This window comes from Rattus norvegicus, chromosome 20 (genome assembly GCF_021556685.1).
Source record: "Rattus norvegicus strain SHRSP/BbbUtx chromosome 20, alternate assembly SHRSP_T2T, whole genome shotgun sequence".
Lineage (NCBI taxonomy): Eukaryota > Metazoa > Chordata > Mammalia > Rodentia > Muridae > Rattus > Rattus norvegicus.
The window spans coordinates 18,680,783-18,705,319 of record NC_141553.1 but is presented as its reverse complement, the minus strand read 5'-3'; the positions used below and the strand labels follow the sequence as shown (position 1 = coordinate 18,705,319).

Below are 24,537 nucleotides of genomic sequence, written 5' to 3'. Positions count from 1 at the left end.
GTCACCGTGCCTGGCCCTCAGATGTCACCATCTAATATCAGCTTTTATTCAAATTTCTGACAACCCAAAATAATGTGGATTTTTTTTTTAGTGGGACAACATTACCCTTAGTTATCAAAATGAACACATCTGAAGCACGCGCTTTTTCATTTTCCCCCGATTAAAAACTTGCACGGCGAACACTGGTTGTTGAATTCACAGCATTCTGCTTACTGTGCTACAGAAGGCGCCATGGTGTGAAGGAGTGCTGAGTTCTGCTTTAGAACAGGGCTTTTTAAACGTTAACACACACACACACACACGGATGACCCAGCACCCTTGTTAAAGTGTGGCTCTTACTCAGCGGGGCTGGGGTCATGCAAGGTCAGGGTAAGCTTTTCGGCAACCAGGAAGCAGAGATGAGCTTTAAGCATTAAACTCTAGAGCGGTAGAAACAGGTCTGAGAAGGGCTTCAGGGGGAAACAGAGCATGTGACGTGTTACCCTAGAGACATGGCAATTTCTGTCCAAATGCAACATTCAGTCGGACAAACCAGGGGTGGGGGAAGCAGCTAAAGGATTTCATTGGTTCTTACGATTTCCTTCTTCACGTGCACGTCTATTTTGCACGTGTCCTGAGTTTTTGGGACCAAGAGTCCAACCCTGTTCTCTACAGTGTCTGAAAGGGGCAGTGTGGGCTGTGGCTTCCCCACACTTTATGGAAAGAGGTCTTTATTTCTGTTTTGAAATTGTCCTGATAGTAAGGAAGAGACTGGCCATGAGTTCCAAAGTCTAGTAAAAGATTCCTAGGTACATGACTCTTGGGGCAAGATTCCAGAATCCTAATGTGACTCAAAGCTGGAGACAAGGTGAGTAGCGGGGTCAGGTCCCTGCAGGTGTTATCCGGTTTGATTCATACTGCCTCAGCTCAGAGGCACTGAGTCTGCTCCATGGAACGGATGTCACACAACACAACACTAAAACCTTCCTCAGGTTGTTAGTTTTAACCAGATCTTTATATAGATAGACACCATAGCCGTGTTTGTGGTTTATTATCCAGTGCTGACTGTTTACCTCCTCTTGGTAGTTTTGAAGAGCGTGAAGCTCAGACTGCAGAAGACTCCAGGCCCAGACTGGAGGTGATTTGAAGCATTAAGGATCCATTTGAAGCATCCTGATTTGGTGTTTAGAGAGCAACCCGTTCTGAAATGCTGGAGTCCCGGGCACTATGGGTCCACCTCGGTTTTACTCAGCTCCTTAGCTGAGTGGTTTTCTTTTGAATCAAGTCATGACTTGAAGATACAATGGCACACGGCAAGTTCGAGAACCTCCCTCCCTTTGGCTTCTACACAGCTGCCCCTCCAGGCTGAAACACAGTCGCCAGTTTGTCTTCCTTGCTGGCTACCATGAAGGTAAAACATTAACAGGTGTGCGTTAAACTGTTACTTGCTTACTTGTTCTTTTAATGTAAGTCAAAAGTTAATAAAAACATAGCCTGTTTTCTCACCAAGTGCTTTAGTTGTAATATTTAACGTCCAATTTACTTCTGGGGCCAGGCCCATGAGGAAACTTACCCCATCCCATGACATTTAATAACCACGACTGCTTTAGGTGCTGGCCTCCACCATCGTGATTGTAAATGAAATGCGGTGTAGAATATTTATAAAAGTCTAGATCTTCAGCAACTTACTGCATCCTTGATTAGTGGGCATTCAGGGTGTGCATGAGAGGGAACAGCCAACCAATGACTGGCCCAACTTGAGACCCATCCATCCCATGAGAGAGAGCCAACTCCTGTCACCATTAATGACACTCTGCTGTGCTTGCAGACAGGAGCCTAGCATAGCTGTCTCCTGAGAGGCTTCTCCTAGCAGCGGACAGAAACAGATGCAGAGACCCACAGCCAAACATTAGGCGGGGCTCAGGGAATCTTGTGGAAGAGGGGAAGGAGGGACTAAGGAGCCAGAGAAGAAGTCAAGAACGCCACATGAAAACCTATAGAATCTACTAACCTGGGCCTATACCTGCACACAGGGGAACCAGAGAACATGTAGGGGAAGTTTTGACTGGGATGTAAAGTTAATTGATTAATTAACTAATTAATTAATGGGAAAAGTCCCAAACTATATGCTTAGACTTATTAAGTGCCCTTGAAATCCAATACCTCTGAGTCTCTGCTATTATCGAAAGCCAGAGGGGCTTCCTTACACAGTGACATTTCAGGACTCCCGTCAAGACAAATGAGAAGTCAACCGATAAGGTGGGTGATCTGCCTAGTTCCATGATAGGATTCAATCCCAGTCTGGAGAGGCCACCATTCTAAGAACTCAGCCAGCAGCCCTGACGGTCTGTCTGAGGGAGGAGGCTAGAAAACCACTGAGGTCTCAACCCACAGTTGTAGCATCTTATTTCTGCTGCTGACCACGTGTTCTAACATTGAGCCAGCCCTCCGATTCCATCATGTAAATGCCTGGATTTTGTAGCTAGGGAGTTGACCATGAGGCAGACAATACAGAAGAGGACTCAGGTACACTGTCCTTTTGGCATGGTCACTAGATGGCCAATGACTGAAGGTGGATAAAAAGGAACTACATCTGAGTAGGTCCAACATTATAGGGAAGGAAGTCAGGAAGGTCAGCCCCACACCTCACTAGACTGAGTTACGTACTCACCTTGTCCCCTTTCCAGTCCCTCAGAAGTGAATGCTGACAACTTCCTGTCTGGGTTGGCAATACCCCTTTGCCCATTCTAGGTATAGCTGACACATAGGCAGGTCAGGTGGCTCCAAGTCACTTGTCAGGCTCTGGCACTTTCCCCTAGATTTGGCAGAGGTTAATCTTTGTGGGGAGAGAGAGGCTTAAATTCACACTTTAGTAACAAATATCTAATCTCTTTGCTGGGTGAATTTTCCAGCATATTACTAGATAATGGCTGTTCAATAGTTTTTCTTTGGCTGGTGATGCTTTGATTTTTAGCTTACCAGCTCTTTACTTCCAGATAATGATGGTCCTTGTTAACTTTCTGGCAAAAGCTGCAACATATCGAATATTTCTTGCAATCCCATGCTCGGTCCTAGAAATATTGCACCCCTTTTACCTGCTGATTGGGGAGAATGGTGAAGTAAGTACACTGGATTAGGCCTGATCTCGGAGAACTTGCTCCTTTTAAAGCACGGGCTCCGTGTCATGCTGAGACCGTCTTACTGAGGCAGCTGTCTTGGCCACGCAGCTCCTTCTCAATCAAAACATTCAAGCTCCAGACACGCTTTCAAACTGCCGAGAGGACACACAGGGATGTCTGTGTGTCTCAAATACCCTTTATTTAGTCAGGAGACTCTGACATCTCTGTTTGTTGCGATGACTTTATTAGTCAGTCACTAACCAGTCACGTCTCAACACCTTCTGAGCGTCTCCATCGTGCACTCTGCGTCGACAGGGTCAGGATCTCCTTGGGTCATAAACATTTCACGCCCCCCCCCAAAGGCGTTAGTACACCGACCGTTTATTTCCTGCTGGTATAGAGTCTGTGCTATCCAGCCGGTTGTGTTGTCTCTAAGATCGTCCCACATGGAAAGAGTTCTTAGGAGGATTTGAGGATATAGTTGACTAATACTAACTTTTAGCCATAACTCACCAAAAAGAACCCCGTTTTCAACCTTAATGCTGAACGTCTGGGAAGCAGGAGGATGTGGTCGGAGACCCACAGAAGTCTCTAGACACTGACAGTGAAAAAGGACACAAAGCTTGAGAGGAACTCTTGGCCTCACGGAGACTCGAACCTATTAGGTTGATGGGAAGAAAGACAACTGGGAATCACCAAACACCTCTTGAATCCATTTTTGTGAGGTGTGAGTTTATGACTCACCCTGCAAGTATTAGACAGCTACTGTTTCCTAAGGTCTGACCCACTTGCTGTGTGTCAAACACATCTAACTCTCAATGTCACTTCTGGCGAAGACGGGAGAAGCCACCTTGCTGTTTCCAGCACGGCAATGAGCACCAAGTAGACACATTAGCTTCCTAGATTTGCTGTGACAAAGTTTCTAGCCAGGGTGGCTTCAAGCAGCAAAGTTATCCTGTCACCGTTCTAGAGGTCAGAAGTCTGAAAGCATTAGCAGGACCACATTCCCTTTAGGCACTCTTTCCTTGCCTTGGTCACAGTTCCGGGGTAGCCATCCAGCCTTAGCTGGAACTTATAAACTCCCCCAAGCAGATCATCTTCAATCCAGTGTGCCTCACTGATCTTTTTCTCTTATGAAGATAATTCATACTGGATTAGGGCCTGCTATTGCGACCTCATCTTAGTCTGATGACATTTGCAATGAACCTCTTTCCAAAGAAGCCATCACACTGGCAGGTACTGTGGATTAGGACCTCAAAGTCTGTTAGCAACATACAACTGCGCCCATAAAAGAAGTGATTTCAGAACGTTTGGAAACCTCACAGGAACAATGTTCACAGGAAGCCCAGCCCTCCTATACCTGCAGTGAACACAGGAAGTGAAAACCCAGAGACAGGCATTCCAGATGGCCACCAGCAGGTGCAAGGGCCAGTGCGCATGCGTGCGGTTCAGTATGACGGAAGATGACGTTCTAGGGAGGTGTGACGGCTAGATTGGGTGTCAGCTTGAATGACCAGGCTAGCAGATCAAACGTTGCCTCTGAGTATGTCTATGAGGGTGTTTTCAAAAGGGACTGGATTTTAACAGTGCACAGTGAGAAGAAACCTCGCCCCGAGCATGAACTTAGAAGAGGAGGCGCTGTCCAATCGCTTACGAGTCCAAGCAGAACAGGTTTTCTTTGTCCTCCATCGGAGACGCCTATCTGCTTCTGCACCCAGACCCTGGGGCTCCTAGCTGTTGGCTTTTAGATCTTACGCAGCTCAGGTGACATCCCTCAACCCCTGCCAGTCCTCAGGACTGTACCCAAGTTCTCAGGCCCTTCATATTTTACTGAATCCACTGACTTCTCTGACCTTGGAACTGGACCTCAGTGAGCCGCCAGCTTGCTTCGTTCTCACGCTGGAAGATGGCATTCTGGAGAAATGTTTAGCCTCTGCAATTTCTAGAGCTGGTTCATATAATAAAACATTTTAAAAATCTATTATATGTCTATTATCTACCTACCTACTATCTGTGTCTGTCTGTCTCTATCTACCTATCTATATATTGGTCTGTCAGTCAGTTTGTCCCTCTCTATCTACCTATCATCTATTGGTCTGTCTATCAGTCAGTCTGTCTGTCTCTATCTACCTATGTATCTATTGTTCTGTCTGTCTCTCTGTATCTGTTTCTCTGTTTGTATCATCTGTCTATCTATCAATCTATCTATCTATCTATCTTACTTGCTTTCTTTCTCTAAAAGAAAGTCAACTAATCCAGTGGGTAGACAGAAAGAGCTGAGGCTGGCAGGCTGGATCTGGCCGTAATCACGAAAGTCATCTAAGTGGGCAGGACCTTCATTCTGAGAGCTAAAAGGTTTACACAGGGAGGAAGAAGACCAGGAGAAAGTGCAGTGAGGTTGTAAGGAAGGTCATCCTGGTTGGAGAATGGAGCGAGCATGGAAGGAAGTAAGTTATGGACACAAGCTCAGCAGGAGGGACGAAGTCCTGGAGACGCTTGGTAGAGGGTTGGAAATGGGACCAAATTCTGGGGATGCTTAGGAGACAGAACCCATACTCCCTGATTATTCTGAATAAATGTGTTTATTATGAGGGAGATATGGTGTGAGGAAGAGGACTCTGATTCTGTTCAAATGGTGGAACATAATTTAATAAGAAGGTGTTATGCTTTGAATCCAAAATGCTCCTTGTGTTTTGAATAACACTTTTGAATAGATGCCCATGTTGTTTGGGGGAAGTTGTGGAAGCCTCACTGGAGGAAGTCAGTCACTAGGTGTCTTAGTCGGGGTTTCTACTCCTGCACTAACACCATGACCAAGAAGCAAGTTGGGGAGGAAAGGGTTTATTCAGCTCACACTTCCACATTGCTGTTCATCACCAAAGGAAGTCAGGACTGGAACTCAAGCAGGTCGGGAAGCAGGAGCTGATGCAGAGGCCATGGAGGGATGTTACTTACTGGCTTCTTTCCCCTGGCTTGCTCAACCTGCTTTCTTATAGAATCCAATACCACCAGCCCAGGGATGGCACCACCCAAAATGGGCTGGGCCCTCTCACCCTTGATCACTAATTGAGAAAACGCCTTACAGCTGGGTCTTATGGAGGAATCTCCTCAAGGGAGGTTCCTTTCTATGTGAAGACTCCAGTTTGTGTCAAGCTGACACACAAAACCAGCCAGTACACTAGGCAAGAGACTTTGAAGGCAATAGCCAGGCCCCTGTTTCCGACCCTGTCCTCTATTTCCTGGTCTAGCATTGTATAAGCATCCATGTATTCCCGGCCACCATCTCTTCCCAGGAAGATAGACTGAAATCCTCCCAACCCATTAGATTTTCCTTAGGTGGTTTCTTTCAGGCATTGCCACTGGGAACAAAGGAAGAGGCTTTGATGGGGCAGAGTGGGGAAAGTCGGAGCATCCTGAGGGTAGAACTGTTCTGAGCTGAAGTGCATCATGGGAAGTAAAATTGCTACAGAGAAAAAAAATCTGTGGCAATGACAATCACATTGTATCCTCTATTGACATATCACAGGCAGACTACAAATGAGGACCAAAAGCATCTCTATGGGGATTCAAGGTGACAGGAGCTACTGTAGGGAGGCCTATTGTGATCTAAGGAGAGGTAGAAATCTTGAATACAGGGGTGAACTCTTGAATGAAATCTCACTGGAAGAAGTCAAAGAATCAGGGAGGTGTTTATTAGGGGGTTTGGGGGCGCATAGGAAGAGTGGAGGGGAGACTGAGCTTGCCCTGTGTGGAAATACAGCTCAAGCCTGGAATCAGTGGGAGAGATGGGATGGGGCCATGAAGGCAGAAGGCGGCTTTAGGAGCTAAACTACCAAGTCTCTTCAGTGTTTCCAAAATGGCGCTACTACCTAAAGGGGTTCCTCTTCAGATTAGGAACGAGGAGCTGATCCATCCATACAGTGCTCCCTCAGTGAGTGGCTGTTGAGCCCTCTCTGGGGATGAGGGTGACATCAGTCCGGGGAGTGCTTCCTGAGTGAGTGGGTGAGTGTGTGTGTGTACTGAGGTCATCAGATAATTAAGGTTTCCTTTTGGTCAGTGAGTCAGCATCCTTCTTTTCAGGCTTATATTTTAGTTTATTTTTAATTCTCATGAAAAAAAATGAGGCACCTTTTAAATAAAAGGAAGATCATTCTAACTCTGTAACAGTGAGGACTCGCTGTCATCTTAATAGGAGGGCAGAACCAAGTCTTGACCAGAGAGAGGAGTCTGCATCCCTGGCCCATTATCTTGGTTGGTTTTATGTCAATGTGTCACAAGCCAGAGTCATCTGAAAGGAGGGACCGCCAGCTGAGAAAATGCCTTCATAAGATCCAGCATATTCTTAATTAGTGATTGATCAGGGAGGGGCCAGCCTTGTGTAGGCGGTGCCACCGCTGGGCTGGTGGTCCTGGGTTCTATAAGAAAGCAGGACTGCAAGCCATGAGGAGCAAGCCAGTAAGCCACGCCCCTCCATGGCCTCTGCATCAGCTCCCGCTCCTCTTCTTGACCTGCTTTATTTCCAACTGTGACTTCCTTTAGTCATGGACTAACGGGTAAGCCAAATGGAAGTGTAAGCCAAATAAACCCTTTCCTCCCCAGCTTGCTTTTGGTCATGGTGTTTCACTACAACAATAGTAACCCTAATTAGGACCGAAGTTGCTAAAAGAATAGTGGGCCGTTGCTGTGGACAGCCCAGATCTCATTGTTTAGGGGAGGACGCGAAAGGACTTTGGAACTTGGAGCTGGAAGTCATTGAGCATTGAGAGTTGGGTGATCTTTTCTGAGGGTGCTTGAAAGAGAAGACTATTGAGGTCCGTGCAGACGATGGAGACCTGGCTGGTGAAGTTTTGGAGGGAAACAAAGACTCTACAGGGCCTTTTGTTTGAAGAATCTGTGATTCTGCTCAACTGGAGCTGAGGAGTCAGCTTTGATTAACCAGAGACAAGAACCACTAAAGGAAAAGCTTTGTTTTGCTGAGAAAAATGGATGCTGGTCCGCTGGGGCTGAAGAATCAGCCCTGAGTAAGAGACCAGCATCATTGAGGTGAATCTTCTGGGATGTGGTTCCAGACTTTGCACCTGCAAACTGTGTTCCAGAGGTGGCCCAAGTTGTGTCTTGTGCTGGCAGCTCGACTTAGTGATGTAAGGATCACCCGGGAAGTGCTGGTTTTGAAGCTGTGAAGAGGTCATGGAGACCAGCTGAGGCCTGGCACTGTGTGGTAGGGCTGGAGCTCCCAAAGAGAGCCCAGGAGAAGCTATTGGTGAAATTGCACTCTCGTTGCACCTAAGTTGCAGCAAGAGACCCCAGTATTTTAGAAATGCTAGTATCGTAGACTGACCAGCAAGAACAGCACCAGTGGTGGAGTGGGGCCAGCCTGAGCCTAGAATATAACTAAATAGGAAGGAGCCAAGAAGTGATCCAAGCACCTCAGAGGAGCCCATAAGATCATGAGTGAATCTTCGATAATTGGGAATGGAGTTATTTCTGCTGTTGGAGTTAGGTCTTGCTTTGTTCAGATTGTTACTGTGCCCTGGTACTTAGGCCTCTTGAAATGAGAAAGTATTTGACTTATCTTGGGTTTCTAGGATCTCGTAGTTGAGAGACTGAATTTTAAAAGAGAATTCAGGTTTTAAAAAAGATTTTTTTTGGATCTTTTAAAAAGACCGAATTTCAAAGTGTTTGAGTCTGTAAAGTCCGTTACTATTGCTATGATGAAACGCCATGATCAAAAGCAAGCTGTGGGGGAAAGGGTATATTTGGCTTACACTTCCCTATTTCAGTTCATCACGGAAGGGGGGATGAAGAAGAAAGGAAAGGTTTCGGTTTTAAAATGATATGTTTGCGTGTCAATTTGACAAGGGGTCAATCGTCCTGGCTAGTTGTATGTCAACTTGACACGAGCTAGAGTCATCTGAAAAGAGGGGACCTCGGTTAAGATGCCCTCCATAGGATCCTGCTGTAGGACATTTTCTTAATTACTGATTGATGGAGGAGGGCCCAGCCCACTGTGGGCGGAGCTATCCCTAGGCTGATGGTCCTCGACTCTTAAGAAAGCAGGCTGAATGAGCCAGTAAACAGCACCTCTCCATGACTCTGCCTCAGCTCCTGCACCCAGGTTCCTCCCCTGTTTGACTTCCTGTCCTGACTTCCTTCCGTGATGAACTGTAATAGGGAAGTGTAAGCCAAATATACCCTTTCCCCCACAGCTTGCTTTTGATCATGGCATTTCATCATAGCAATAGTAACCCTAACTAGGTGTGACAGTGGCCACTGGTCTTCACCAAGCCTTGGTTTCCAAGGTTAAACAGCATGCCACAGGAGGCTTTCTTTAATGAGACTTTCAGCTCTGTTGTTCTGAAATAGTCTTTTCCGAATGTGTAATTACTGTTACCCCAGGGGTACTCAATTCCAGTAATGCAGACTCCCCGAAAAGCCCTGAACTGTGACGCTGCTTATGTGGTTCTGAAATGACTTGGCGATCTTTTAATTCAATCAATCAAACATTCAGAGGCTTTTCAGAGCCTCTGTGAACAGAAGTACAACTAAACTTAGCTGCTAATTCTTTATGCCTTTTAAAATTAATCCTTTGGTCCCTATTGGAGGTACTTGGTTCGATTATCTCATAAGACCGGAAACTTTAGAGGGTCTTCATAAAAAATTTTTTTGGTACAGAGTTTTTTCTATATAGTCAGACGCACTAGCCACAAGTTCATAACCCTCTTGACTCAGTAGCTGCAGGCTGGGATTACAGGTGTGTGTAACCATGCTCCACCAGATTCTTCGGCTTTAATGTACTTCAAGTTATTTGAATAAACAAGAGGAAAGGCAAATTCCTGGACTTTTCACCTTAGGGAGTTTACTGAAGGCTGATGGTCTCTGCACTTCACAAAATTAAAGTAAAACCTGTTAACCATTCTGTGAAGAAGAAAAAAAAAACATTAGTTGGAAAGACACTGTCAATGCCATGAATGGTTTGTGGTTTCTCAAGCATGAGGTAAATGCAGGGGTTCGTATGTATTTATATTGGAATGGCGGGGAGTTACTACATACATGCTCTGAAGGGAGCGGCATCAATCTCCAGGCAGGATGGGACTGGGCGGAGCTCACTGGCTTCTCACACTCTGCTCTGTCATGGCGTCAGGATCCTCGGCATCCTATGAGAAGACTCCCTGTTTACTTGAAATCTATATTAAATAGACTCCTGTTTACAGAGGTTCAACCATTCACAAACAGATTGTCATTTACAATGAGCACAGTTTGACTGAATCACCTGGACCCCAATAGATCCATCAGTCTGATGGTTTACAAGCACATACGCACATCATCTTGGAGTTCCGAATGGACTGTCTGACCTTCCCTAAGGCTCCCCTGATTCTCCAGACCAGAGAGCCCTCACCCTCTCTGTAGGGTACTCAGCACACTCTCCGTAGGATGCGGGACTGGGGTGGACAGACAGCTAAAATGCAATTTCCTGCTGCGGAAATTAAAGGAACACCCTAAATCATTGGTTCTCAACCTGTGGGTCGGGACCCTTTCACAGATACCTGCCTGTCAGATATTTACATTATGGTTCATAACTGTAGTAAAATCACAGTTATGTAGCATCAACGACAGAAGTTTTATGGTTGGGAGGGGGTCACCGCAAGAGGAGCCGTTGTAGAACACGTACTCGGATTCCAGCAGTAGGAAGGTTGAGAGCCACTGCTCTAGACGGTGGGGATGCTAATGAACACTGGGTGAAATGTTAGTTACCTTCCTCACCCTTCGTGGAGACGTGGTTATGGCCGAACCATAGACATTCGTGTCTGGAGACCTTCATTCCGCCGAAATGTCCACCCCAATCCCAATCCGAGCAGAAGGATGGAAATTTCAGTTTACCCTTCTCTCGTCTGGCACACTTTAGACTCTGTTCTCCACACTGCTCAGCTTCTGCCGGTGTTCCTGCTGTGTCTTCTAAGTCACTCATCATAATAACATACAGATAGTTATTTACAGCGCTGTTTTTCTAGTGTGAGCTCATGGAAGGCAGAGCACTGACATCTCTGTTCCCTTGGTGACCAGCAGTACATCTGGCATGGTAGGCATACACTGCTCTCTCTCTCTCTCTCTCTCTCTCTCTCTCTCTATATATATATATATATATATATATATATATATATATATATATATATATATATATATATATAATGCATATGCATATATATGCATTAATTCTATGAAACCAGGAAAGACACAGCCGCAGGTAAGTGACACTTGAGCACAAGCATGATTTTCTTCTTCAGATGTTCTAAATATAAGTTAGATGGTCAGCCTTCTCCTAAGACTGTAGGAATTCACCAGAGACCAAACCTTAACGTCTTTATCAGGAGGCCCTGATAGACAGACGGTTCGTGTGTAATGATTGCCCCTACTTCAGTAACATTTGTCAGGATTTTATTACAGAATCAGTATTTCCTCCGTTGCACTATGAGAGGGTCACTGCCAGGGTACACGATAGGGAAAAACAAGAGGCCACCGGGGGACATTTTAGAGGCAGGGGCCAGGACCCGACTCTACATTGGGTGGCTTTCCATCGCCAAGTAAGGAGGCCAGGTTTTGCCTTGTTTTCTGTTTGCCTTAAGCCATCTGAGAAGCGACAGCACCAAGGGAACAGCGATGGCTGGGGTACAGCAGGCATTTAAGTATCTATTACAGGGAGATGAAAGGAATATTAGATGTGGCGTAAGAGAAAAGGGTGTGGCGGATGACGTTCAGATGGGGGTGGGACATCTAGCTGGTGGGCGTAACCTGTGGTAGGTGGGCGTAACCTATGGTTGGTGGGCGTAACCCATGACTGGTGGGCATAACCTGTGGCTGGTGGGGGATATGGTTGTCATGGACTGCACCTCAGATTCAATTACGAGGGGACCCACGACCATCCCTCCTTTACTCCAGTGGGCTGCAGTGATCTCAGAGAATCCAGCAGAAGAGTTTTGAGAATTTGGAAGCAAACGTGGCTCTTAAAAAATAATCCAGCTTAGTTTGTGGTCAGCGTAAACCCCTCTGCCTGAAATCCACCTTGGTTTAGACCCCAACGAACTGCCTCCAAGTCTGTCCTTCAAGGAATAATTCATAAAGATGGTTGCTTTGTTCCATCCCCTTTCCTCTGCCATGCTGACACACAGGTCTGCGTGTGGAGAGCTGTACGCCCACTGTTTCCTCTCCTAGACAAAAAGTACAAGGAACTGGAAACGTGGTGTCTAATTCAGCTGTTTCTACATAGCTGATGTAAGGAGAGGCGTTGACAGCAGATCTGAGGACAGGAAGTTCCAAAGGGGGAGCCTTTAATCCAGAGGTAATGGTAATGTCCGGGATGAGAAGGTTGCTGTGTAACTCGTCCTCACTAGTGGCAGCCTTTGCTAGAAAGCACCTATCGGCACAACACAGCAAGCACAGGCCATGTTTCCTACAGGTTTCAGGGATTGAAGTTATTCCATGTTGGGCAGAAATGTTAGGGGTTTTTTTGTTTGTTTTGTTTTGTTTTGAAAAAGCACCATTTATCGTCCATCTCCAGCTACCGTGCTGAGAACGAGGCCAGCATTTTCCTCTGAACCTCTGGTGCTGACTCTTCGGCATCAGTGAACCCAAGGCCAGCCTTCTGGAAGGAATCAGCTCAACTGCCAGCTTCAGACCACACAGGGCCTGGATGATGATGGAAATCCATAAGTTCCAGAAACGACTTTTAAAGAAGTCAGCACAAGGGCTGGGGAGGAGGCAGTTGCCACACATTGAGAGTCAGAGTTCAGGTTCCCAGAAACCTATATAAACACCGAGGGAGCAAGTGCATGCACCCGGACACATGCAAACACACCAGACACAAACGTGCATGCACCACAAACAGGTGGAAATGGGTGCAAAACAAAACAAACTGGTACGCACTCATACGTTCCTGTATTGGACCAGGCCCGGCCGTGTCGTTTGTGCATCTGGATGGGCGTGTAAGTGTCATGAAGTATAAGGTAGCAGGCAGTGGAAGAACCATCAACCTGCTCTGTGTGTGTACAGATGCCATCTTGTCACTGAAATCTTTCACCTAATAAAATGTTTTTCAAGTTTATCAATATTACAGGGGGTATCAGTTGTTTTTTCCCCTTTATATTGTTAATTAGTTTTCTGCTATATAATATACGCTGTGTCCACCCATCTACCCCTTGGTAGACCTTCAGTTATTTCCTACTTGGGTCTATTATGAACAGTATAAAACACTGATATTCAAGTATTTCAGTGGCTACATATTTTCTTTTTAATTTCTCTCGAGTATATACCTAGAAGCAGAATTGTTTGTCTTTGTTCTTCCTTCTTTTCTTTCTTTCTTTCTTTCTTCCTTTCTTTCTTCCTTCCTTCCTTTCTTTCTTTCTTTCTTTCTTTCTTTATTTATTTTTTCATATGTGGTTCTGTCAGGATGGCTATTGGGTCTCTGAGTATGTCATCTGACTCTCCCTCTGGAAAGCCTAGAAGTCATTCAGATAGCAAGAGGTATTTCGTTGGAGAGTCCCTCCAAGGTGACAGAAAAAACAACTGTCTGTTGGGAACCCAGAACAGGGAATGGTTAAATTGGAGACAGCATATCAAGTAGCAGCAGCAGAAGAAGAATTGACATTCTTGGCTGTCTGCGTCCTCCTGTCCTCTAGTCTCATGCCAGTGCGTTCTTTTAAGCAAATCTAGTCAGAAATCAGTTGGCAAATCTATCCAGAAAACTCGAGAGGGTGGGACAAGGGCAAATGCCACGTTTAGCTCCTTGCTGGGACTCTGCCCAGTCCGTCCATATTCAAGCAGGAGTCTCAACCCCTGGGGTCTCTGAGAATTACGCAAAGAAATTTAAATACTGCGAAGATACCCTCCTGTTGCAGCTATACGATGTCCTGGGTCAAGACCCAGTGACACTTTGTATTACAGAGTAATTTGGGCTTTTAGGTATAGACCTCAGAGCAACGCAATAACCACCAAGGCCCCTTGATCAAGAGCAAACTGTTACAGTTGTCAGTCAGCCTACATCTGTGTATCTCTTTGCCCCTTAGGGTTCACTGAAGCACCCCAGACCCTTAGGTAGCAGTTGACAAAGGATCCTAATGCTTGCTCCAAGCCACACAACACAGACCGAACCCAAACTTTAGAGACCTGTGCCCCCAGGACTCATGGTCTTTCTCTTCTCTGCAGGAAATTTTCTTCACCAGCAGTATGCCTGTCGTTTCCTAAAAAATTGTCTACTCCGAAACTGAAATGATTTCAAAGCACTGCTGTTTGGACCTCCCATTCTGGGAAGCATGCTGCCTTTTTGGCCTCACAAAGGTTTTGGGCCACCATGCTCCTCCTCTTCAGCTCCAGTGATGGCTGGGGGCTTTCTCTGACCTTCTCAGTATACTTGAATTTGGTTTCCCTCCCATTTTTTAATCACGGGGAAGTCAGAAATGAGAGAAAGACCCTGTCCTGTTTATTTTGGGGGAACTCTGTAACCAGCTTCTTTTAAGCTCAGTTTTCCGGAAGTCTTAGCATTTTTTCAGTGTTTGTTGGACAGAGTTCCCAGTTTCCCAATTTCTAGATCTCCAGTCGTTGTCTCTCCTGGTCTTAACCCATGGCCACAGAGCCTTTGTAGAAGCATGGGTTTCTCTACTTCTCTGTGTGTGCTTGGCATTGGGAAGAAGGATACAGTTGTATGGGAGTGTGAACTCACACGTGCGAGTGGGTATGAAGGGCAGAGGAAGGCTTTGGGACTCATTCTTTAGGTGCCAGCTAATTATGTTGTTGTTGGGATAGCATCTCCTGCTGGCATGCTGCTGGGCTGACTGGCTAATGAGACTTGTGGATCCATTTTCTCCACCTCCCAGCCCTGGAGTTAAAGGTGCTTACCCGACGTTTAAACAGTCTTTTACAGGGGTGTCAAACTAGGCCCTGTTCTCACAAGACAAGTGCTCTGTTTATCAACTGAGTGTCTCCCCAGCCTTACTTCTCTTAAGGGAATCTTTTACATGAAGTTAACGGGTCTTAGGCAAAAAAAATAGTGAGGTGGGTTTTTTTGGATATGTATGTATTTTATTGATCCAAGTTCACGTGTGTGCAGGCACACAAGTGAGCACACAGCCGTGGAGGCCAGAGGCTGGTGTTGAGCGTCTTCTTTACTTCCTATTTACCTGACAAATCGATGCAGGGTCTCTGTTGAATCCAGAGCTCACTCATACGGTAAATCTAGCTAGCCAACTTGTTCTGTGGACCCCCTGTATCAGCCTTCCAAGTGTCGGATGACAGATGGGCAACCACCATGCCTGGTCACGTTTATGTGGGAGCTGGGGATTTGAACTCCCGTCTTCACACTTGTGTGGCGGGTGCTCTCCCACTGAGCAATCGCCTGCCCCTCACAGTAAGTTTACTGTCCCGTTTGGCAAAGTCAGTTTTCGTGATTAGGTGTTGAAGATGGGAACTCTCCTAATTGAAAGAAGGGTTTAAGGCAAAACACAAAATGATAGCAATAAGAATCTCCAATTATGGGGCTGGGGATTTAGCTCAGTGGTAGAGCACTTGCCTAGCAAGCACAAGGCCCTGGGTTCAGTCCCCAGCTCCGAAAAAAAGAAAAGAAAAAAAAAACCAAAAGAATCTCCAATTATCTGAACATCCTGCACAATGAAGATAATTATAAGTATATAATATGGTGGATATTGGCAGTCCTCGATCTATATCCTAGGTCATGAACTGAGTATAAGTCCCCAGCATAGTACTGTGCTCGGCAAATGTCTGAGAAACATTTAAAGTGCCCTTCCCATCCTAGGACTCTTGTTTCTGCAGTCCCCAGGCAGGTCCAAGGACCAGCATTTCCCAGACAACTGTGGTTCTGTTAAACGAGCACCTTTTCCTGAGAAACTCCTTCCCAAGCCCAGACTTCTAAATCTGAGCTGATTTTGGAAGCTTTTCTTCAAAAGCCTTCACACGGTTTTCACTTCAGAGCTATTTTGGGCCAGAATCTAAAGAGGAAGGAAGGCAGGAGAACAGTGGATCAGCACAGCAGCTATAGGAGTTCATTTATGTAGCCCGGCCTGGTGCTTCTCATTCTCAACCTGGGCTTGGGACCTCTTTGGGAGGTCGCAGATCAGATCTCCTGCACATTAGATATTTACATTACAACCTATAACCATAGCAAAGTTACACTCATGAAGTTAGTAGCAATGAGAGCAATTTTATGGTTGGGGTCAGCACAGCATGAGGGACTGTATTCAAGGGTTGCAGCATTGGGAAGGGATGAGAAGCCCTGGCCTAGCATTGTTAGCCAAAAGTTTAGTTTTTTGTTTTGGTTTTTTTTTTTTTTGTTCTTCTTCTTTTTAAAATTAAAAGTTATTGTCGACGTTTGAAAATTATGCATGTGGTTTGACGTCTTGGGTCTCCATACGTGTGAAAAGAGGAGAAAGCTCTCTGGGTGCACGCGTGCGCGTGTGTGTACATGACACTAAGTACTGTAGTAACCTGCGATATCCTGGTGTCTCATCTTCACATGGTAATTCTGGGTATTTAATAACTTCTTCGTTGGCTTCACTTTGTCTTTTCTCGTGATTATTCTAAGCACACGGGTTCAGGTCAGTAGAAGACCTTGTGGCTCCGTTTGGTGGCCCGTGCGTTTTCTTTTCCTGACTCTCTTTTTGGTTAGCCACTAGACAGATTAATTTTATCTATCATTACCCTGTCTCTCCATATCAGACACCGGAATAGGAATCTAGTAACACTAGTGGGCTTAAGATGACAGAATGTTTCAAATCAGCCCTTCCTGGAAAATGCAAAACACATGCTTTTCTGCCCGAAATCCTGCGATTTTTCTTATCCTTGGTGATATCATTCAGCTGTTCTAAGCGCCCTCCTGGTACACCAGCTGTTGGGTGTAGCTTAATTAATTTAAATACAATGTCGAGGTTTGCTCCCAACTGCTGCCCTCCCTCAGATTTACAAAGATGTTTCCAACACACCCTTCTTTGCTGACACTGTCTTTGGAATGAAAGAAGCTGGTAAAGTCGTTTCTAAAGTACATGCAAGCACGGGTAGGATTTAAATGGCTTTTCTCCCTCCCTGCCTTTCACGCCTAATAGTTACTTGCTCATTCCACACACATCTACGAAGGGGCAGGGGCTGTGTTGCACCCTGGGTGGGAAAGTGAAGACGGCCTGACCCAAGCGAATCTCAAGAGTCTAGAGGAGGAGAGGCGGCTGATTGTGGAAACATTATTTCCGCCGCACCAGTTTGAAATGGGGATACGAACTACATCAAGTTGAGTGTCTTGGTTAGGGTTTCACTGCTGTGGACAGACACCAGGACCAAGGCAAGTCGTAAAAAGAACAGCATGTCATTGGGGCTGACTTAGAGGTGCAGAGGTTCAGTCCATTATCATCGCAGTGGGAGCATGGCAGCATCTAAGTAGGCATGGTACAGAAGGAGTGAGAGTTTTATATCTTCGTCTGAAGGCTGCTAGCAGGACAACTGGCAGGCAGCTAGGAGAAGGGTCTTCAAGCTCATGCCCACAGTGCCATGTGTACTCCAACAGGGCCACGCCTACTCCAACAGGGCCACGCCTCCTAATGGTGCCACTCCCTGGGCCAAGTGTATACAAACCACCACATTGAGCAAGAAGTTGTAGAGAAGTAAAGGAGGGAGAAAATGCCGGAGAAGGATGAGGAAGGCCTCCTCAAGGATGGGATACATTGATCATTAAGCAGGACTCAACCATATGGCTGGGTCAGGAACAGACAGAAGGGAACAAGCAATGTGGCTAGGAAATCCAGATTCACTTGGAATATAAAGCAAAAGGTGGGAGCACCAAGGAGGGCTCAGGTCATCCATGGGCCTCCGAGGACCATCCTATGAAGTAAAAGAGCCACTGCCATTCTGCAAGAGAGACAACTCTGGTCAACACCATTCACGTAGCTGTGAAGAACCGACCAGAAGAAGACCAATCAGAGGACGCGGCTCCCTCACGTGGTGTAGTACCTACCCCCGATAGGAAGGCTCGTGTTTCCTCAAGACCCCACTGGCAGAAAAATCGCTTCCGGCTAGACGCGAATGGTGTAAACTCTTCATAGCTATAGGTCGCATGTCACGTGTGGCTTCAACACATAGGATTCTGTCAAATATGGATCAAAATATTCAGAAAATAAATAGTGTGCCTGAACACGGTCGCAGTCCCCTAAACAAAATAGCTTATACGCAGCATCTCTGTGGCCCTGAGTATCGGATATGATCTGGAGATGATTTGAAGTATGGTTGAAGTATGCAGAAGTATGCATATGGGCTGGACACAAGACTATAGATACCGTTATATCTAAGGGGTTAGGGCATCCTCAGATTATTAGCTACTGGAAGCCTCGGAGCCAACTCATACCATGGGTGAAGGCCCGCTTTAGACCTTCATTAACAGGCATGTGAAACCCAGAGAGGGCAAGCATGAGCCACTGAAAAAGAATAATAAGTAACTCTCAACGCTCTTTCTGGACGCTGAGTCCTCCAAAGACCCTCTGGTTCTTCTCCCCTCTGACCCGTGGTTCCCAATAGCCTTCTCATTGCCGGAGTTATTTTGTGTCAGGTTTTTGCCACAAGCACCCAAGCAGGCCAATGAGACCCACATTCACCTCTCCTCTACCGGAAATGCCCATAGGAACCCCTAAATATGGGAAAATAGATCTTAATCATTACGGGGAAACAATATCTTAATAAATCCATAGGCAAAGCACAAAGAGCAAAAAAGAGCTTTTACTTAGATTAAAGATAAAACTCTGTCCTTGGAAGAGACCACTAACAGGAATGTGTTCCTACGGGAAGGACACCTCAGACCGTTTGCTTGAACCGTGAGCCAGACTCACAAAATGACAAATAAGACAACTGTTCTCACTTACAAACACAGAGAAGATGGGAACTCCGAGACCCTGCTATCTGTGAAGCCCTTCCTTTTGGTCCGTTTGGCTAAGAGAAGACAGGCAATTTAGGAGGTGAAATCTGTGGCTTTAATTTTCACCACAGAAACAACACAGTCAAAACTGTGTTTTAATATCTTTTTTTTTCCGGTCCTATGCCTGAAGAACCCTGTATTGCAGTGATCCAGAGTCGGCAGAAAGTGAATGAGTCCGGTGTGGTCAGAACCCGGACTGTGCTTGCTTCCCCCCAAAACCAGAAAGGCTAAATTTAGCAAGTAATCTAGTTCTTTAAGCCTATGGCCAACTGGGGAAAAAAGAAAGACCAGCGCTAATGCAGTTTTCTACTCACTCAAAGAAATAGGTAGTCTGTGTGAACATTCGGGGACAGGTTGCAAGGTCTTTGTAAGCACCAGTATCTGGCTGGGCTGGCTGGAGCCAGGCTGCAGTCTGACTGGCTCCAACTTGCCCAGATAACGTAACCTTGAGCACCAGCCAGCCTTGGCTCCCCGAGGTGTTTAGGGCAAACCCCCGAAGTGTCTGCATTGCGGTCATCTGGCCTGAGTGAGTCCTCAGCACGGAGAGAAATCAAACTCTGTCTTGCCAAATCCCTTCTGAAAAAAATCCCCACCCCACTGGCAGCAGTCTCTTCTCCTAAGGATTCTGGGAGGGGATCCAGACAGAAGAACTTTGTGTGGGACAAACCAACCCTTCAGCATCCCGTTTCCTCTCCTGGCAGACGGGCGTGCTTCTTTTTGTATTGCAGAAACTAGAACTGGATGGTGTGCTCGGAGGACCAATAAGATGGAAATCAGCAACTTGGGGGGGAGGAATGCAAGGGCTACCGGATGAGGCCAGGGGGCGGACAGGGGCGGGTGGGGGCGGGGCCGGGCCAGGCAGGGGCGGGGGCGGAGGGATAGGGGAAGGCAAAGAAAAGCAACTGGGTCAAAGCACAGAAAATGCAGTCAGGCTGGACCACAGGGAGGCTGAGGTAGGGTCAGCCTGTTCCAGGGACTTCTGCTGGGGAATTTCAGCACCATCTGTCAAGTTTAGAGCCCGTGATCTTCATTCTTTTTTAAATGAATGAATGAATGAATTAATTAATTTTCCATTTTTTTAAATTGGGTATTTCTTACTTACATTTCAAATGTTATTCCCTTTCCTGGTTTCCTTTCCATCAGCCCCCAGCCCCTCCCCTCCCCTTCTAGAAGGGTGTTCCCCTCCCCATCCACCCCCCATTACCGCCCCCACCAGCAATCCCCTACAGGATAAAATGGTTACCTTTCCTGTGTGTGCCATTTGTGAGAGAGGGAGGGGAGAGGGGAAAGGAGAGAGAGGAGAGAGGAAAGAGAGGACAGGAAAGAGAAGAGAGGAGAGAGGAGAGAGAGAGAGCGAGAAAGAGAGAGAGAGAGAGAGAGAGAGAGAGAGAGAGAGAGAGAGAGGACAGGAGAGAGAAGACAAGACAGGAGAGAGAAGACAGGAGAGAGAGGACAGGAGAGAGAGGACAGGAGAGAGAGAAGAAAGAAGGGGGAGAGAGAGAGAGAGAGAGAGAGAGAGAGAGAGAGAGAGAGAGAGAGAGAACCAAATAGCAAATGAAACTCAAATCTATTCTTGCTCTCGTTCCGTGTCAAGACCTTCTCTCCTCAGCCTCAGGCCACTCTGTAATAACACGGAGCTTTCTTCGAAGCTTTCATTTATCAACGTACTTTACACATACATTAAATGATAATCAACATACAGAGAAAACACAAAAATGACCCCAAACGGATCAAATACTACTTATATGTTGGCCCCCCATACATTTTCCATTTCTTCCCATTTCCACTCTTTGCTGGACCTTTCCCCCCACCAGATATTTATTGAATATTGAATCTGCCACATGGCAGATATGATACAGATTCAAATAGACGAGGGAGAACAGCGTCACCGTCTCCTGGGCCAGAATCTGTGGCCTCTGAGATGAAGACCGGCTGCATATTTTAAAAGATACACCATGTTCAAAATTGTGTCCAGTCAACTCTACACCATAAAAGTTTTTTTTTTAATTTTTTTCGGGGCTGGGGAATCGAACCCAGGACCTTGCGCTTCCTAGGCAAGCGCTCTACCACTGAGCCAAATCCCCAACCCCCATAAAACTTTTAAAATCAGAATATGTGTCCGGAGAATTGATTCATTCAGCAGTTAAAAGTGTGTTTAGTTCTCACTGAGAACCCAAGTTTGGTTCCCAACATAATGGCTCCCAGTTATCTATAATTGTAATCCCAGGGGATCTGGCATCCTCTTCTGGCCTCCTCTAGCACCCACAGACATGGCACAAACACACATGCACACATGCACACAAGTACGCACATGCACATACACATACACATACATAACACACACATGTGTGCACACAAATGCATTTAAAAAATATGTTTTTTTTAAAAAGAATGTACTGTACTCCTTTCAAGAATGTCATAAACAATGTTGCCATATGTCATCCTTCAGTGGTTCTACGTTTTGGCACAAGTGCCACTTTGTTCTCAACAAGGTTATATTCATTTCAGCGGCATTAACAATCTCTAGAAACTCGGTGCCTGGGTCTAGTTCACTTTGTTTTCTACCCTTATTTATCCTGACATTAAAAATTGTTTAATTACTCTATGAAATTAAATTATTCACACTTTCTTTCATAATTCCTCCTTTTATACAGTGTACACAGGCTTTTACCTACCCTAAAATTATTTTCAAAAGATACTTTCTTCTAAAAACCTTTGATCCACCTGCTCTTTAATTTAATGTGAGGCTTTACACAAGTATACGAACTTTTTTTCTTCCCTAAATATTTTCAGGAGCTGCAACTTTAAGGGCAGGTTTCGTGCATTGAATAATGCTTTATGATGTAAATTTGTTTTTTTCCTGTATTTTAATGCTAGAAATTCTACTATTCCAAAAATTGTTATTTACTCTCTATTAAAATAAAAAAACATTCCAAGGGGTGAAATATCTCACAGCTTGGCAGTCACTTATGTTATCTGAGAATGATGCTAGGTGTGTAAAGTGGATTTTGGAGTTAGAAGGTAGATGATCCAGGCTTTCTGGAGGGAAAGGAACACTGGATTGATGATCAGGTACTGATGGAGTGTGAAGCCAGGGGCAGACAATGCTGAGCACAGGTGAGGTCCTATGTGACCTTTCAGAGGCTCTGACATTCTCTAGTCATGTGATGGACTAGAGCATCATGGGAATGTTGAACATGGCAGAAGCCTGCAGATCTATGAGGTTAGGGATGTGTTGGATCTCTATCTGGGGACAAAAGGAAAAGAATCTACGTGTGACCAACTGAGGAATAACAGTGAGGCCCTGTCAGTCAGGGTTTGTATTCTTGCACAAACATCACAACCAAGAAGCAAGTTGGGGAGGAAAGGGTTTATTCAGCTCACACTTCCACATTGCTGTTCATCACCAAAGGAAGTCAGGACTGGAACTCAAGCAGGTCAGGAAGCAGGAGCTGATGCAGAGGACATGGAGGGATGTAACTCACTGGCTTGCCTCCCCTGGCTTGCTCAGCTTGCTGTCTTATAGAACCGAGGACCACCATCCCAGGGATGGCACCGCCCACAATGGGCTAGGTCCTCCCCCTTGATCACTAATTGAGAAAATGCCTCATAGCTGGGTCTTATGAAGGCATTTCCTCAACTGAGGCTTCTTTTTCTGTGCTAGCTCCAGTTTGTGTCAAGTTGACACCCAAAACCAGCCAGTCCAGGCCCTGCATAGAGATTTGAAGATCATCAAAAGAGATCTGAGAAACACTTATGGAAAGGCCGTGGAATAAGAGGGTACCTTGGATGTCTAGCTTGTGGTGAGTAATGGATGGTGCCATTCTACTGAGATGGGAAAATACAATGATAATTAGTGAATACCCTTCCCAGGAAATATAAAGTAACTCACGCAGGCCACAGAATGACTAAAATAGAGCTTATGACACCATGTGTTGGCAAAGGTGAGGAGATGGGAAACATCATCCCTTGCTGTTGGGAGTGTAAGTTGACAAAACCCTTCGTAAGAGTGTCTAGGCATATATGCAAAGGGCGACTCTGACACTCCCACTGCTAGACAAGAAACTAGCAGAAATGTGTCCTCGTGGTCTTCAAAATGATGTGTGCAAGAACAACGAATGGAGTCTGTTACCTTCGTGTTTAAAACAGCCAAAAAAAAAATCCATCAGCAATAGGTCAGAGAATCAAAACACGGTTTATTAGCGTAAGTGTTCGTGTAAAAACATGTCACAGATTTATAAGAACTAACATGCTACGGCTATGGAAAACATGAATGGATCCTGTAAATATATTGTGCTAAAGAGGCAAACACAGAAAGCACACACTATCTGGTTCCGTATCTATAAAATTTAAAGCAATACAAATTGATCTGTGGTATGAGGGGTCTAGACCGTGTCACATCTTGAATGGTATGATAGTGGTTGGGAAACAGTGCAGGAAGGGTAGCAATTTTTATCCTGTTTCTTATGCAGGTTCTACACAGGTGCAGATATCTTTCTGGAAATTCACCAAAATGTTTCCTTAAGACCTGGGCTTTTTCCACTATGTCCGTGGTGAACTAAAAATAAATAAATAAATAAAAAATAATAAATAAATAAATAAATAAATAAATAAATAAATAAATAAATAAATAAATAAAAGCTTAGCAAATTCCTATGGGTAGAAGGGCACACAGAGACTAGTTCAGCTCAGGTATGCTGGGAATCGAAATAGACAAGAATCCAGCGATCACTGAGAAGACACACCTGGGTCTCAGGACAGAAGAACCAGCCAGCAGGAATGGAAATGTAGCTACACTGATGGAGGACAGTGAGTGACAGCAGTGGGCATTGGACATAATCCTGGAGGACGGCAGCACTGTGAGGCTAAGCAGGAAATACATCCAGAAGAAGACTCGGAAAGAAAGAGTCGAAATATAAAACAAAGAGCGGGAAGTTCTGCAGGAATCGAGGGAGTTAAATCCCCAGGAAAAATCTCCTTAGCAAAATCAGAAGCAAAGAGGGTTCCAAAGATGAGACTGCCTCTTGGCGTTGATGATGGAGGCAGGTCATGGCTTATGTCAGCCAGAGTGGTCTCTACAGCACGGACATAGCCTGGGTGGCTTTCAGCTGATTTCAGTGTCGACATCCACCACGGCGAATCTCTAAAATGCAGGTTTCCAAGAACCGCCTTAGGGCACTGTGAGTCAATCTTGCTAGGGTTTCTGATGAGTTTCAAGTTTATAGTCCCAACCACATCTCAAGAAACTCTCCGTTAGGATGCAGCGTGTGCCTCCTGATTCTAGCTTCTCAGATTGCATAAGTCAGCCTGGGTCTGCAATCCAGTTTACGTGGTTCATTAAAGCGAATAGTGCATCAACACCCGTCTGGTATGATTAAATGTGCGAGCATAGAACAATGCAAACCTGTTGCTATGGTTTCCCTCCACCTGGTCTAGGTGTGGAGTCCACGACAGGCTTGCACAGGAAGACAAATGCAAAATTAAAGG

At 45.6% G+C, this 24,537-nt stretch overlaps 2 long non-coding RNA genes across 5 annotated transcripts in view; one reads left to right on the top strand and one right to left on the bottom strand.

Moving 5' to 3' along the window:
* Window positions 1–13,200, top strand: part of LOC120098901 (uncharacterized) — a 120,146-nt gene extending 106,946 nt beyond the window's left edge. For 3 of the 4 annotated variants that reach the window (XR_015645745.1, XR_015645748.1, XR_015645750.1), the window contains one exon: window positions 1,066–1,489. This is a non-coding gene — a long non-coding RNA (uncharacterized LOC120098901). Of the gene's footprint in view, window positions 1–1,065; window positions 1,490–12,651 lie in introns of those variants that run through there. The other variant, XR_015645749.1, reaches the window with a different exon arrangement.
* On the bottom strand, window positions 5,726–19,628 carry LOC147998593 (uncharacterized). The gene is made up of 4 exons (XR_015645752.1): window positions 19,365–19,628; window positions 18,100–18,228; window positions 10,149–10,252; window positions 5,726–10,013 (listed from the first exon to the last, which is right to left on the bottom strand). It is a non-coding gene; the product is annotated as an uncharacterized LOC147998593 (long non-coding RNA).
* Between the last annotated feature and the right edge of the window lie 4,909 nt (window positions 19,629–24,537).